This window comes from Dreissena polymorpha, unplaced genomic scaffold, assembly GCF_020536995.1.
Source record: "Dreissena polymorpha isolate Duluth1 unplaced genomic scaffold, UMN_Dpol_1.0 chrUn090, whole genome shotgun sequence".
In the NCBI taxonomy this organism is placed as follows: domain Eukaryota; kingdom Metazoa; phylum Mollusca; class Bivalvia; order Myida; family Dreissenidae; genus Dreissena; species Dreissena polymorpha.
Window position 1 is genome coordinate 94430 of NW_026273404.1, and position 17367 is coordinate 111796.

Genomic DNA, 17367 nt, shown 5'->3' on the forward strand with positions numbered 1-17367 from the left:
CACTAGACATTTACTCAGTTGGATACCCCGTAAATCTGTTTAGAATCGTTCGTTCGACGTATACTCAATTGTAAATCTCCATAAAAAAAAGTAATTTTTCGCATAAACAATATGTTGGATGTTGCGCCGTTTTCAAAAGTATTTTCTTTTGTGTTGATTTAATAAGTATAATACTGATCACGAGTGCTTATGTTAGCAAATTTTATTTTTAGTGTTATAGTTAATATGTGTCATGTGTAATAGCCAATTGTTTTTGTGTTAAATGTACCATTCTTTATGTTATCAACCCTGTATAGTAACTGTACACGATAGAAATAATTGCACGTGACAGTAGATGTAAAAATTGGCCTTTTAGAGTGAAAGAAAAGTTTGGTGATTTTGGTCTGCAGTCATACGTCCTATAGCCTGTTAATTGTAAACATTTATTATCTGATTTAAGACTTGTACTTTTGAACAGACATGTTGATCAATGGCATAATGATCTGGAGAGAGTTATTGGTGTAAATGGTAATGTACGTAATAATCTACGAACATAAAGGCTCTTTAAAGATCATTATCAGGTTGAAAATTATTATAGACTTACTCTTCCATTTCCGCATAGACCGGTTTTAGCCAAATTAAGGTGCGGTATTGCACAATTAAGACTGGAAACTGGGCGCTATGAAAATGTATCGACAAATGAAAGAGTATGTCCATTATGTTTTAGTGCTGTGGTGTCAGAATCGCATGTTCTGTTAGAATGCCCTACATATGTGTATGATAAAAACTTGTTAATTGAAAAGGCTTTTATTGTAAATTGTAGCTTTCATTCGCTAAACAACACTGATAAACTCAAGTTCTTGTTTACACACCCAGATATGATTAAAACCATAGCAAAAACATGTTGTAACATATTACAAGTCAGAAACAATACCTTGCACAATAGATTATTTTCACAACTGTTAAGATCTTTAGCTATATTTAAACTCGACTTTTTGCTTATATTTTTAAGATCTTATGCTGAATGTTCAGTTGGAGAATGTATGCTATTCCCACCACTATTTAACTTTTAAAATTTGTAACCGCCAAAAGAATGTCCGCATGCACGCCGTGTTGTATTAATTAATGTTTTAGAATTTCTAAAGTTTGTATAGTATTTAGAGTAGCAGTATCCTCATAATTTCTTAAGCAAATGTTATTCTGTGAATAAGAAGTGTACAGTATAGTGCAGGTTATCATCTGTTTTTAAAACTATTATATATATATTTATACATACATGTAATATAGTCTTTTATTATTGCATAAGAATAGTCATGTATTAGTTGTAATACATTTGAAAAGTGTATAGGTGAGACTGTATCAATTTACTGATGTTTATCAGTGTAAATAATGAATAAAATGTATGTACATTAACGTCCCTTATAAGTCTGTTGTAGAATGGTCATATAGAATGCAATGTATTTATTTTATGAATGTTAAAAGACATTTTAACAATACATTGTATATACTGCAACTATACCAATGCAATCAACTTGCTTGCTAGAACATTTGAATGACATTGAAGAAAGGTAACTCTTTAGGGCTAACAAATGGTTGGCAATATGGTTCGATTACTTCCCTTCAATTCAATGTATTGCTAGCAATTTTACTGTATACATTATTAAAACTGATTTTAAGTGTATATTACATGGGAGATTTATATCATCTTAATCAAGGTATGACCATGGTCATCGGAGGATCTTTTAAGATGTTTAATTGTTTAATTTAAAAATTCAACAATTCATTTTGTTATGACGGACAATATATTGAAACAAGTTTATGGCATTCTTGATAGGGTCTGTATGGGTAATGTAGTTTTTTCCATGTATAATCACGATAGTCATGTAAAGTACATTGATAAGCGTTGAATAAGTCTCTTATAATTCATTGTATGAATTGCCAATGTTTATCTATAGCTATATGTGTTATATATGTATTGTGAAAATCGTAAATATTGGATGAGACTATAATAATCTCTAAAAAAAAAACGTGAAGTGCGCTGCGGTATGATGTTTGTGAAAAGTATTTAATTACATTTTTTATCTTTTTGGATGTATGTATTTGTTCTCTTTTATTGTTAGAGTTATGCTTAATAAAAATCTGTTTTACGCTATTATTTATTTCGTTGTCGGCATAAAAAGAGAGCGTAGACAAAATGCTTAAAACAAGCTTATGTATGTAATTTGTGGTATGTGTAAATATTTGTTGTGAACAGTAAAATCCTAGTTTGTTACAAAAAATGATGTTTTATATTTTGTATATTATGCCAATACCTGACCCCCTTTACAAATATTGCTTAAACGAAACTTGTCAGAAAATGACCAACAGCCCCGGATCTTTCATATTATAACTCTTATATGATTCGACACCATGGAACATAGACATCCAATAAATAGCCATTAAACCTGGTATATTATGTGTAAGAAAGTAAAAACTATCTATTTGCAACGATTTTTGCAGAAATCACACGATAAACAAAACACTTATTACATTTTTTCATACTCTTTGTATCAATTTGAGCGTCTACTATCCATTTTAAAGAAACAGTATAACACATAAACTGATATGATTAAATCTATTGGTTACCCTCCTCTATGTTTGAATCGGTGTCAGAGTGATCGACAATGGTGACTAAACACTAGTGCTCGCAAATGAGTTATTTTAAATTTAACTCCCGCGCATAATAGTTTGCAAAATTATGTTAGGTTCCTTGTGTCTCGCTTATAATTGTGTAAACATGTAGTGCCTAATAAATTGTGTCATTGATTGTGTATGCTTTAATTAAGTTATACTATAATTATATAACATTATATGTTATTGTACAATGTGTGTTATTGATTCAAATATATAATTTCCTTTGATTAGGCTTATTCGTATGTATTTATAATTGAGTGTGCATTTAATAAATGATGTTAAAAAGGAGAACAATAATTGTTTGTTTGATGTTCTTGAATGTATTTTGATCGACTCAATTGTATCTGTCTTTCCTTTCAGTTATTGCTAAACTTTTTGTACAGTTATTTATCTGTTAAGAATACACAAATACAACTGATTTGTTACTGATTTGTGTTACCACCTTTGAAAAAGTTTGACAACGGATGCTCTGTTTTATTGTATTTTTATTGTATCTTCTTTATTTTTATTTTTAATCTAAGTTTGATTGTGTTCTCTTACCACTACAACGTCTGTAGTTTCAACTGAATTGTTGCTAATTAATTGTGTCGGCTGTTTTCTCTAACATATAAACATAAATTTCAAATCAGAATACTATAAACAGATAATACTCTATATAGTTCGTATCATTTCATAATCTTATTAAACTACAAGATCAAAATCCCCATTAAACATTTCAAATGTTGTTTTCCACTTGCCGGGTTTAAGTCGTTTAATTTAATTATTTAGTTTTATTGTATTGTGTGAACCATAAAACATAACGCATAGTCTGGTTCTTTTATGAAAAGGGCCAACTATGTTTGCTTTTATGCGTAATCGCTAGTTTCGTCATGTATTTTAACTCATAAGTCTCACCTTTGTATCTAACTCTTACATGCGTGTATTTGTTTTATGTATTGTCGATAAATACATTTACATGTGCATAGTTGTATTTGTATATATATTTGACCGTTTATACATACATGTTACCAAGATTATTTTCTGAAATATCACAACATTTCAATTGTTTTTGTACATGACTATTGTTACACAAGAAACCATTGTGGTTCATTTGAACTGTTCTTAACACGAGTCAATTCGAATAGTAAACAATGACACACCAAAACCAAAAAATGTATGAGAAGAGAAATTCTTGTTTCTTATCCACTTCTTAACATTAGAACACCAATAATAAACATACAATTATTTAAACTGAGAGCACCACTTTGAAACATTCTTTGAAAAAGACCTCAAGTATAGTGAATAGCAATAAATATCAGCTGAACTTGTATTCAGTGCATTTTGTGTATTGCATGATTGTTGTTTAAAAAAATGTCAAAATGCTCGCTGTACAAAATATTTATATTCATTATATTATTTCCCTGCTTAAATGTACTGTGCTTCTCCATGTTTTTATGTTATGTACTATAATATTGTAGAATTTTCACGCAATAAACTCTTGTGAACTTCGAATTTTTCTGACATATTAGTTATTTATTTATTTTTGCAATATCGGATTAGGGTCAGAAAATATAATATAATATAATAAGCACCCAATAACTCGAGACCTTCAATAACACATTTTCGTAATTCAGCTACCACCTCATTAATATTAAAGTTTAACTGTATTTAAAACAAAATCTGTGAATAAGTCACTTTAAAAGGCATATACATTTTATTTGATCGTTTTTAGTTTGTTTGCATTTATGCCGTGTGTTTTTCAGTGATATAGTGATAGTCAGATAACCTTTTAATACATCTCCTGGGTATTCCGGATTACAAGTATTTAGTGTACATACAAACACTACGTATTATGCATTTAACGATCTTTGGATACCTACGTTCGACTCATTCCAAGCATTTCAATTAGTCTAGTAAATGTATTATTCGACCATGGCCATTAACTGACAACAACCTTATACTTGAAACCGATATTGTTTGTGAATGTTATAAGATATAATCGCCCGATCTTATCATCACATATGTTACGTGTCATGGCTGTATATATAAAACAATAGATCATATGGGATATGCGTTTTCGTGACGACAGCAATACACAGATGCGTTGTTTTATGTATAGCAAGGAACCAATTGCCAACACACGAGGCGCACAAATATAGTAGACATCGCAAGATACACAACAAACAAACAAAGAAGAACAAAACTGGGGTCACGGCCTAGGAACGGTCAATGATTGTCGCAGATTTATTTAAAACAGTTACGTGCAAATATAATTAATCCCCATCGAATTATGGTTCATCTCAAATACACAGTTGCAATAAAATATGATACATATATCCATTTGAATTCAAATTTAACAATCTCATTGTCATATACAGACCAGAACTCCAGAAACCGTACTTTTCAGAGGAACTAAAATTATAAACCCCAAAAACGAGTTTCACCTAAATCTCGACGCAATTAAAATGCTTTAGAGACATAACATCACAAAGTTTATAATTCGGATCATTGTCGTGTAATTAAATTAGAAGCGAAATAAGTTTGGACAAAATAAAAAAGCTTGGTTTTGTATGTCTATTTTTATCCACACAAAGTCGTGTTAATTTGACGTCGAATTCGTTCATTAAAATTGAGTGAATAATCGATTTGACGTCATATGTGTTCATCAAATGTGTTTTATACTATGATGTTATTATATAAGAAACATTAAGTTAACGTTTATATTTTGATGGTCTAATATATAAATAGTGTATCACTTATGTGTTTTCACTACGCCTCGTGATTTAAAAATAATGTCTTAAATTTGCTAAATCGTGCGTATAAGTACTTGCATTTTACCTAACATATCCTGAATTATCGGAACTTCTTTCGCAGCATGTGTACCGCCCATGTTTTTTTTAATTGTTTGTCAATAGAAAACGCGATGCGGGTCGTATTTGAGTACATGTAAATGATACAAGATACTTTTTTATGAACTGTATGTGTTAACCTTAAGCGCATATTGACCGTCATTTTCCCTCAGTGTTACACGGAATCCACGACCTAAACAATATCAGTTATACCAATTTGAATGTTTTAATGGAAAAACAGTAAAGAAGTCGCATTTTGACGTTCAAGTTTAATTGTTAAACGCGTCCTTATGAGACTTGCGAAGAGCACCAAATAACAAGAAGCCCCTTACACGCAAAACCAATTAAAACACATGAATTACATTATTAAAGGGGTACCTGGCGTAGTAAACTTATATTATTATTTATCTCGTACCTCATTTGAGAAATGTAAACTACAACGCTTTGTTAAACTTCTAAAAAAAATGACGAGGAGTTTGAAAAAAATGAATTAATGGAACGGTAAATAACTAGGCATGATGCCCTTATATATTTATAGTCCACTGCCTAGATAGATTATGTGTGGCAATGAACATTATTCTGACATATATTTTTGATATCACTCACTCTGTTATTATTATTACTTACTCTGTCTGCAATTGACGCCGAGACGACTCCACGGTAGACTACTATTAGGTTACTGACACGAACTTTTCCAATCTCAATGCAGAGTTGTCGTTCCAGTCAAATCTTTGCGCGTAGGTTGGAACTTTACAGCCATTCTATACATAGATTGTGACGTCACTACGTTTTTTGTCAGTAAGACTGTTGTGTACATACAATGCTTTACAGCGGGATATCAATCGGGATACATCGACTATCTCCGGACTCCTCCGCAAGATAGATTGATTTATGGCATTGTGTCATGGGATTTTCCATTTTCTGTCGAGTCAAGCGCTTCATCTTAGCAAATGAAGGTAAGAATTTTACTAGTAGAATATGTATCAATATTATTGCTCATGTGTGTGTATGTGTACAATGTTTTAATAACGTCAGAATAGATGCATTTTCTTTTATTGTCAATGGCCTTTTTGTTATCGTAGTGTAGATTCAGATTTCAGTTTATTTAAAAATAGACAAGGACAGTTCGCTTTGTACTTGCATTTTCTTGCATTTTCAGAAAATGCTCACATCGTATCCATAACATAACTATCAACAACACAGTCTTCATAATCAATAAAGGATACAATAACTTGTCAGAGAGATTATCAATACTCTAAAAGAAAAGTTTAAGTATGACGGCAATGTAAACTGAGAGATCAATTTACGATTCAGTCGTGATTTGTATGCACCTTTATGTATATGACGCAGTACATGAAGAAAATACACGGTGGCAAACATGAAATCATGATCGGCATTTTGTTGCGCAAATTAAAACTTGCAAATTTCTTAGTACTGTATGCGATTTATGAATCGGTATCGAGTTTGGCTCTGAACGCGATTTTGCCAGTTAATGTTAGATTTACTAGTAATCAAAGCGCTGAAGGCACGGAAGTTGTTCGCTGTTGTATAATTGACATGACGCCTTATCTATGATTGCTCCGCCCTCTTTATCACGTGACTTAGCGGTTATCAAACCTAGACAAGCTAACACCAAAATGGCTTCTTTGCCTATAGACTGCATATAAATTTACGCGATATTCCGGATGATTTTATGGACTTTTTTTAACACCATATTACACTTGTAAAGGGGTTGATGCCATTTAGTTATTCTGCACATGCAAAAAATATACGATTAAAGAGAACATCAGCTATTTATAACGGGTAAATCGGTACATTAAACACGCTCTCAAACGCTTGCGCGCTTAACGAAATCGAACCCGTTATTACGTGTAATGGTGGTATTTGCAATAAATTAACACTTCACCGGTATTTACCCGTGTTATTAACAAAATTATTACCGAAACATTCCCCCCAACCCGTGTATTTGACACGAAATAGCGCTTTATAACTGGGAATTCGGTGAAGTTTTACGCGCTTTCTGACTCCGGGTGGGTGCCTCAATCCCACATGTTATTATGTATAAAAGTGATATTAATCATATTAAACATTGCTTATGGGACATTTATCAATCACTATGATTTAAATCGCAAAAACAACACAATAAGTTTGGACATTGTCTGATATAAATTAGCGTTGTACGAAATGGAATACGGTCAGGCTATTATAAATTAATAAGACTACCAATATCAGACGCTCGCGCAGGTACCTACTTCCCCGAAGTTACCGCATTTATTGGTTAACTAATATCAGTCTTAATAACTCTTTTACAGTAGCATTTATCGATACGTCTTTATTAAAATAATAACAAAATGGTTTTCACTTGTTTCTGACACACACAGAAACGCGATTTTTAACGGGGATTTCGTAAAGTTACACGAAGTGGGTACCAAAATTCTCAATTATTTTACATGTACACGTGACATAATACATACTTAATAATGCTTAGTTATTGCTTATATGACATTTCAAGTTTTTGAAATAAATTAATGTTTTATAAAGGGGATCTCGGTAATTCTTGAAGCTTCCACTCGCTCTTGTCAAGATCGCATTGCCGCGTTGGAAATGGTATAAATTTAATTCATCTAACTTATCTTTCTGGATACCAAATGTCAGAGTTGCAATAACCCTATTTACACCGTTTTTACCATATTTCATTTCCGTTTTTTATCCGAACAAAATAAACGAAACTCGTTTAAAAAATGAGATCTAGGCATTCGAGCTCCTAGTGTGGATTAAAAGCGTTTATTGGTGACACCACATGACTGCAAATGTGTAGATACCGTTAATAAGATAAGATATCACATGTCACCTTCAAATAACATGTATGATGTCAATTAAGTGCATTACTATCAGAGTAATAAAACACAGCATGAATTAGGCTTCATGCTGGGTTTCAGTTCTCGTAAAGTAATGCAGATGAACATGTCTATGATACGGTTAAGCGATATACCCGATGATTTTGGTGAACATTTTTTGCCGTATAGATGCTCTCTACGTCAACGATTTCAAGTTAGAAAATTTGCTAATGAGTCGTACATTGACTCTGTCCGAATTTTTAGGGGAAATAACGATGAAATCGACGTCAAATCCCGTATTTTCAGAAGTCAACGAAAGGGAGAGGATCCCCATACCGTGAATTTCTCGATGTCCAAAACTGCAATTACGATCGCACATTGTCGTTGTAAAGCAGGGTAAGCTCTTAAATAGTTTGAAGAAACATATTGATGTTCGTTATGATACTGTTATAACATATATATTATCACTTCATATGAACGACACTTCGCGCATGTATCAATATGCATATGCTATGGCAATTTTTCTAGTGATTGACTTAAAACACCCGATCTTGATTTGAAATGATTATTATACTTGTTATTTATACTTATAATATAATGATCCTTAGATTCACAGATTTCATTGGTCACAAATTACATCATCTGTGAAAGTAGAACAGTACTCATAGCTAAAAATACTCATTCAAGCGTCTGTTTACACGCAAAAAACTACACCGAATAGAGAATCGAAGGGTTAAAAGTAACAAAAATACCTTTGTGCAGACGAACATATTGTAATTGTCGTTGACAATGTTGATGTTCAGTTGTTCGTGGGGACGACCGCATGACTTTATCCATCTCAAACACTTCTCAAGATCTTTTTTCGGCTTTGGAAACGAAATAAATTCCATGCCACCAACTAATCTGTCAGGATATCGATTGTCCGAGTTACATAATTCCCATTGACACCGTTTAACCATTTTTAATCGTTTTTTAAAGAGGAAAACAAAAGAAACTCGTTGGAATAAAAGTGAACCTAACCATGTAGCTTGTCTAGGAAAATGTCGGACAGGTCGTTGCTAACGAGTGCGCCCGATTAATCGATCGCTGATTGGTGGATCAATTCTAAGATAAGGATTTGATTGACAGGCGGCGTCATGTCAATCTTGGACGCAACTCAGTTTTCAAAAATATGTTATAGCTTTTTATATCGCAAGTTGGAAAAGAACACAACCCATTCACATTTATAAAGAGTGGGTCTTAAAGCACAGGTCGAGATGTGGTTTTTTCTCTCAAATCATTAATAAAAAAGATAATTTAAGCTTCATTTTGGGAAAACAGGGCTTAATGCATGTGCTTTAATTTTCATTCCAGTACCAGAAACTTTCTTTAAACGAAAAACCCCCTCATATCAGAAAGTGTCGTTCTTGATTAGCGTGTTCGCATTACAAAGGCTAATCAGTGTGCACAGGCTTATCTTTTTTGACATGCAATAAGCCCCGTTTTCCCTGAAAGCAGCCAATATGTACAGATTTCAATGATAAACACTAGAATGGCCAATGTCGTCTTACAAGCTGTTAAACACTATTGATTAAATACACACTGCAGTAGTAGAGCAGATGCTACTAGCATTCGTCGTCTGCATAATTTTCCTGCAGGTAGTGAAGACAGGCAGTGGTTATCGTTCCTAGCTTAGCAAACAGCAGACTGACTTGCAGTTATCGTTCCTAGCGTAGTTAAAAGCAAACTGGCTTGCAAAACTGCGTCTCTACAGTCTACATTAGTGTGAGCTAACGCTCACAACTAAAAACTATATTGAACTCTACCGAGTTGACATATACAGTTTGCAAACCAGTTCCGGATAATCAGAATTTCCGATTTATCTGTATTTATTTTTCCATATTGCCCCAATAAAAACACAATGATAAGTGTCTAAGGTATACATTAGGTAAAGGAATAAATTAACAAAGTTTTTGGCAAGAAAGCTTTTGTATTATGCTTACAGGGGGGATAAATGCTGCCAAAGACCTATAGATAACATGTTATCTATAGGTCTTTGATGCTGCAAAAAGTTAACCAGAACTGATTGAATGAGTTATGTTTTGAAATATGCATATGGATATAGAAGGCTTTATTATTTTCAAATAAACTTTTTGCTGATTGAAAACAAATGCCATGACAATGTTTTGAAATACTAATTCTGTAAGTTGAAAGATTTTTAATAATTTTCCGAAGGGTAAACTTTAATTGTCTATTTTTGACAAAAAAAATGCTTATGACGCCTGGCATAACCTGTAATGCAAAATAAATGTTACCCTTTATTTTAACATCTTCTCACATTGACACTAAATCCCGAAAGAAATTATTGTGGTCAAAAGAATTAACGTTTTTTGCCGGTTGATTCTAAACTGGTTGCCTGACTGTAGTATGAGACTGAGTCATTCAGTTGTTAAAGCGTCTTTATTTGGTGACTATTTACGTATTATATTCTTTTTATGGTTAACTTAAAAATTGCAGCACTTAATTGAACACAATACCGGTATGTCTGTATTAAAAAAAATCGTTCATGTGCTAGACATTTTACAGTTAACCTGAATTAAATACACGCATTGTCTTGACTGATTGACATTGCACAATCTTCATTCACAGGGTGCACGCAGCAGGATCACGTGACTTTGTTGGGTTCCCAATGAAACGTTTAAGGATGTAAACACACAGGTAAAACCTGCTTTTTAAAAACAATTTTCTAACCAATTTTGACAAGAGCATCAAAGACAGAATTGTATGCTGCTTATGACAATGTGAAATACGCCAGAACTACTTAAAGGCCCAGTCTCACTATGATGCCGGTGGAGCCCTGGTGCGTGATCCAGGATCTACCGGGATGAACTGGGGCTGTATCGGGATGAACCGGTGACGACCGAGATGAACCGGGGACGACCGGGAACAACCGGGGCTCCACTGGGAAAGTATTAAAATGTTTAATACCTCCGGGATGAACCGGGAGTCACCGGGAAGGACCGTCAACGACCGGCGCGGCACCGGCAACAACCGGGACGGCACCAGGCACAACCGGGACGGCACCGTAGCTTCACAGGGGCCAATACAGACCCCGTCAGAGCTACGGCAACACCCCGGTTTTCGCCGGTCGAGCCCTGGTGAATTCCGGCAAAGTCCCGGTATAGCTTTGGTACCAAGGTAAACCGGCGCTCTGCCAGGACGCCACCGACATTCATCGGGGCTCCGCCTGGGCATTACCGGCGACGACCGGGGTTAAACCGGGGCGTTGCCGTAGCTCTGCCGGGGTCTGATGTCGGTATAGCCCCGGTGAGTGCCGTATGAGTTACGGTATACCGGGGCTCTGCCGGGACCTTGCCAGTTTTTACCGGGGCTTTACCTGGGCATTACCGGCGACAACCGGGGCTCTGCCGGGGCTTCACTGGGATAAACCGTAGCTAGTCTGGGGTCGACTGGGACTGTGCCGGGTTGTTGACCGTCTTCAACCGGGGCGGCACCGGAAAATAATGTGACAGCGTTTAAAAAATTCTACGAATCATCCCGGTTCTCGCCGCTCGACCGGCGTTAGCAAACCGCGATAGACCGGGGCTCTACCGGCAAAAGTGAGACTTGGGCTTTATTTTAAAAGTCAGTGTTCTTGTTTAATATTTCACGTGTGCTGAACGATTATGGTGTACGCAACATGAACTTTTGTTATCGATTTCAGACGTTTTCAATGATTTATTCTTATACATCTAGATATCAGCACACACTGCAAGAAAAAAATGTCTTTAATGCACATTTTATTCAAATGTATTTCAATAACTTGAGATATTTGCAAAAATAAAGTTCTGAACGGTGTGATTACTTTATGTCAAGTCCGTGTGTAAAATGATGAACTTCCGTTCATAATCCAAACGATTTTAATTTTTTTAACAATTGGATAACACGCTTTTGCAAGAAGGAAAATATCGATATAAATTTTTCTTCATTTTACATATCCAATAAAATCTTAAGCAAAATGACTGAAAGCAAACAAATTTTACATTTAGCCTAGTGATACGGAACAAAATGTTTCAATTACAATTCAACTCATTCATGAGATGAGGATCAAATTCATAAGTATTATTTCCTCTAAAAAGATAAGTGTGATTAAATCTACCACAATTGATGCGCATGTAATCATAATCGTTTCTTTATACGGTTTCAGAAATGAAAAAGTCGTGGTGTCGTTCGACATTTGATAAATTAACTCGATCAACTTTTAAAGATGCTTTAATTAAATCCATGAAGTAGTACAACATATAAATGTTCCTCAGCACCGAATTTGATTCGCAGTCCATGCAGCTGTCTTCTGCAGTTGCTGCTGCTGGTGATGATGTTAATACTGACGATATTTAAGGTGATGAGATGTTGATGATGCTAATGCTGATGACGTTGGTATATATGCTTAAAATGATCATATGGTTGGTGTATATGCTGATAATAGGGACGACGAGTATGAGCATTATGAGGATAATGATGGTGATGGTGGTGGTGGTGGTGGTGGTGGTGATGATGGTGGTGGTGGTGGTGGTGGTGGTGGTGGTGGTGGGTGGTGGCGGGTGGTGATAATGATGCAGATATAGGAAGTGGTGATGATGATAATGATGATGATAATAATGATGATGGTGCTGCTGCTAATAATAGGATGATGGAAGGGGTATTGACGTTCCTGATGATGCTTCTGATGATGTAAATGATTATGTTTGCGTTTTATATTCTTCCTGGTTAAATATAACTGCGCACGTTTTGCTGCAATTTAAACGAAGGCACAATATCGAGAACGCCGTATTAAGCTTAATGAAATTAAATAGAAACATGCACGGTTTATGGATATATATGTGATTGGATATTTTACTTCTGATGTTTGTATGCGATTTGTGTATGAAAACGTGCGCACGTTCACGCATTTTCAAAATCGATAACGTAAAAAACATTATTGACGCATGATTTTAAAGATTTCCCATCGGTTAAACCGGTGGAATATCTAATCTCATTTTCTAAATATAATATCTTATCACCAAAGGCGACTTATGTTAGTGTGAGAAGGTCAAAGAAGTCACGAGTACAAAGGCGTAAGTTAATGTCATCATTGTTTTACTGCAATGATTTGTATCAGCCAGGTCAGTACATTTAACGAAACGGAAATTGTTGCTTAAGCTCAATCCCGTAGAAAAGTCAAAAGAATTTCAAACATTTTTAAATATATATATAAGACTATAATTTCTATAACTGTGCAGCAATATTGTTTATTAAATGCTTAATACATTTTTTGAATGGATTTTATTTTCATACGCATGTCGGTGGGGGATTATAACAGATTATACAAGTAGTATTAAGGATTGAATCGGTAGAGGACCATCTGGGACAATCATCACATTATTTCATTTTATCGTTAGACAAATATTGTTGTTTCTATGGTTGCCGAAATTAATAAATACTACATTTTGTTGTTGCATCCTGCGACAACTAAACACAAACTTGAGCTTGGTTGTTTCAACTTGGTTTGTAGATAGAAGGCAATGTCGGACAAAATTGTGTTTGATATGAAAACAAAAACAGAAAAAAATATTTGAAAAGTAAAATGTTGATCTAAAAAAGTACGGAAGCAAGGCTGATGAAACAACGTTGTGTGCAAAGAGTTATATACGGGGAATATGTTTGTGATTGGTACTTCTTTTTTTTTTGGTCGGATGAAAAATGTGTTTGCTATGATTACATTAATGGTTTACTCAAGTTCCTGATTACTCAAATACTCAAAAAGTACATAATCTTGGTCAATGAGAGTCGAAATTTGAATAAATGACCACATTGGGAATATATATGCTTTTTGCGGAAGCGAAAATTGTAGTTGCAATTGTTACATAAATCCAAAAGTGTTTTCGTGTTGAGACCGTTCTTCAGATTTTATTATTATATCTTGTAATATGCGAATTAAGAAGATCGTGTTTTAGCGCACATTCGTCAAATGTAAAATATTGTAATATTTATCAATTAGGATAACAGATACTTTAGTTTTACCGTATCTTTAGAGAGTTTTCATTGTTTATCATGTAAACTTGTCATGAATTCTTCTATAATGTAATTTTATCTTGCTACGCCAGCTTGTTTGACCCGGGTTTGACTTGTATTATCTACTTTCGTTTTCAGACTTCTACGAAAAACCCGAAAACGTATGACGAATGTTCAAGTATAAGTAATGACAAATTTACTATTATGAGTATAGAAATCGTGTCATAAACAACTCCCTACGATTGAAAAGCAAATATGGCTGGAGAGGTACCGCCGGTAGGCATCGTCGTTCTTGGACGTAAACATGTAGGAAAAACAAGTTTAATCAAAGCTCTGTGTGGATTGAAACAACACTTGGAATGCGCTTCTTCCAGTGTGGAGCCAGTGTTATACCCATATCCGAAAAACAAGGCGATTGTTTTTTGGGACTTTCCTCCCTTTGGAAGCGACGATGTATCCAATGATGCATCCACGGCTAGTGTCCAAGGAATTAAATTAGATACCGAACTTTACGAATGTGCTCTGCTTGTGTGCGACGATGAACTCGCCGAGTTAGATAAATCAATGCTCGAACAGGTTTTGAAGTTGAAATTTAAAAGAGTAGTAATTGTTCGTAATAAAGTGAACGCTAGTATAGAATTTGATCGTACTCGGTGTCTTGAGAACCACAGCCCCGATCACGTGTTTTCTCAGTGCATATATGGCACAGAAGAGTATTTTGAAGCTTATAAGCCTGACAAAATCTTTGTGTTGGACACGTTTGACACAGACAAGTTCCAGTTCAATGACCTTGACATCTATCTTCAAAGCGGCGCTGGCTATAACAGAGCAAATCCTGACCGATCGTTGAGGGTAAGTAAGGCTTTCCTTCATTTACTGCAGAGACAATTTCGCTTTATCTATAAATATATATACACGAAGTCGACCTTCGTGTAAAGTGATCAAATTACGGATTTTTCTTTCACGAGAGATATGCTTTACTTTTTCGTAGGAATCTATGTAATGTAGTCTATATCACAATCGAAAAACTAGAAATGGCGCGACAGAGGCCGACGCGTATCCCTACGCCGCATGTTTGACCCAGGGGCGCCCCAGGGTTGGTAAGAGGGCCATGCATAGTTGAGATTGACCGTATTGTCATAGGAGTTATTCAGTATCAATTTGAAGAAAATCAGTGTAGAAATGAAGAAGTTAATTTAAAATAACATATGGCAGATATAACCACATAATCCCCACTTTTTCTCCCAAAAATGAGTGAAAATATCTGACCCGGCCCGACCCCAACCAACATAACTTTTGACCCAGGGGTCAGATCAAAATTCCAAACAGTGCACTGTCGCACATATGCGTATAGCTACCATATGTGTAAGTTTCAAGGTTCTAGTGCTAATAGTGTAGGAGGAGATAGTGGCCAGGACGGAAGTACGGACAGACGGCGGAGATAACCACATAATAGATTTCAAAATCTTAACACGGACCCTAAGTTCAAGGTCAAGGTCACAGGGGTCCAAATTGTATGCGCATGACTATCTTGAGGGTACTGTACCTGGCAAGTTGAATTTGACCCTTGAATGACCATGAATCTCAAGGTCAAATAAATACGTTTTGCTTAAATTGCCATAACTGCTTTATCTAGGATCAGATTTGATTCATACTTTGACAAAACAATACTTACCTGACATTCAACAATGAACTTTACCTAAATTTTTTTTTCCTTTTTTTCTTTTTTTTAGCTCACCTGATTGCTCAGGTGAGCTTTTGTGACCGGTCTTTGTCCGCCGTCCGTCCGTCCGTTAACATTTTTTCGTAAACACTCTAGAGGCCACACTTATTGTCCGATCTTCATTAAACATAATCAGAAGCTGCGTCCCAATAAAATCTCGGTCGAGTTCGAAACTGGATCGTGCCGGGTCAAAAACTAGGTCACTAGGTCAAAAAAAGAAAAAAAACTTGTAAACACTGTAGAAATCACATTTCATGCCCAATCTTCATGTAACTTTGTCAAGAGTCTCCTGATCGGTGAAAAAACATGGCCGCCAGTGGGCGGGGCATTTTTCTCTATATGTATATAGTGAAAACATGTGAACACTCTAGAAGTCATTTTCTTTGCCCAATTTTCATGAAATTTGGTCAGAACATTTGTTTCCTTGATACGAGAGTATAGTTGGAAAATGGTTCCGGTCAGTTGAATAACATGGCTGCCGGGGGTTGCAGTTTTCTTATATTTATATAGTAAAAAAAGCTTGTGAACACCCTAGAAGTTACATTTTTTGCTCAATCATCATGAAACTTGGTGAATAGATTTGTTTTATATATATCTCAGATGAGTTTGCAACTGGTCCCGATGGGTCAATAAACATGGCTGCCAGGGGGTGGGGCAGTTTTCCTTATGTGACTATATAGAGAGAAACCTTGTGATCGAACACTATAGATGTCACATTTTTTGCCTAATCATCGTGAAACTTAGTCAATACATTGGTTTTATTGATTTCTTGGACCAGTTGGAAAATGGCTCAGATCGGTGAAACACACTTTTTAGCTCGACAATTATATATGAAATATATAAATTGGAGCTATCCTACTCACCCCGGCGTCGGCGTGAGCGTTAGCGTTAGCGTCTGCGTGCAAATGTTGAAGTTTTCGTACTACCCCAATTATTTTCATTGTCCTTAGACATATTTCTTTCATATTTTGCATACTTGTTTACCACCATGACTCCAACCTATAAACAAGAGCAGACAACTCTATCAAGCACTTTGTCATAATTATGGCCCCTTTTCCACTTAGAATATGCAGCAAATGTTAAAGTTTTTGTACTACCACCCATTTATTTTCATTGTCCTTTGACATTTGCTTTCATATTTGCATACTTGTTAACCAACATCACCCCCAGCCAATAAACAAGAGCAGACAACTCTATCAAGCATTTTGCCATTATTATTGCCCCTTTTATACTTAGAATATGCATATTATTGATAAATCTATGTTAAAGTTTGCGTACTACCCCAAATAATTCCTAT

At 35.2% G+C, this 17367-nt stretch overlaps 1 long non-coding RNA gene across 3 annotated transcripts; it reads left to right on the forward strand.

Annotated features, from left to right (window-relative positions):
* Positions 1–6364: 6364 nt before the first annotated feature.
* Positions 6365–15193, forward strand: LOC127864051 (uncharacterized). 3 transcript variants are annotated; one of them, XR_008041407.1, is made up of 4 exons: positions 6365–6436; positions 8624–8713; positions 10946–11014; positions 14486–15193. It is a non-coding gene; the product is annotated as an uncharacterized LOC127864051 (long non-coding RNA). The 3 variants fall into 3 exon arrangements; XR_008041408.1 differs by having other exon boundaries at positions 6386–6436; positions 8582–8713; XR_008041409.1 differs by lacking the exon at positions 8624–8713 and having other exon boundaries at positions 6406–6436.
* Positions 15194–17367: the final 2174 nt, after the last annotated feature.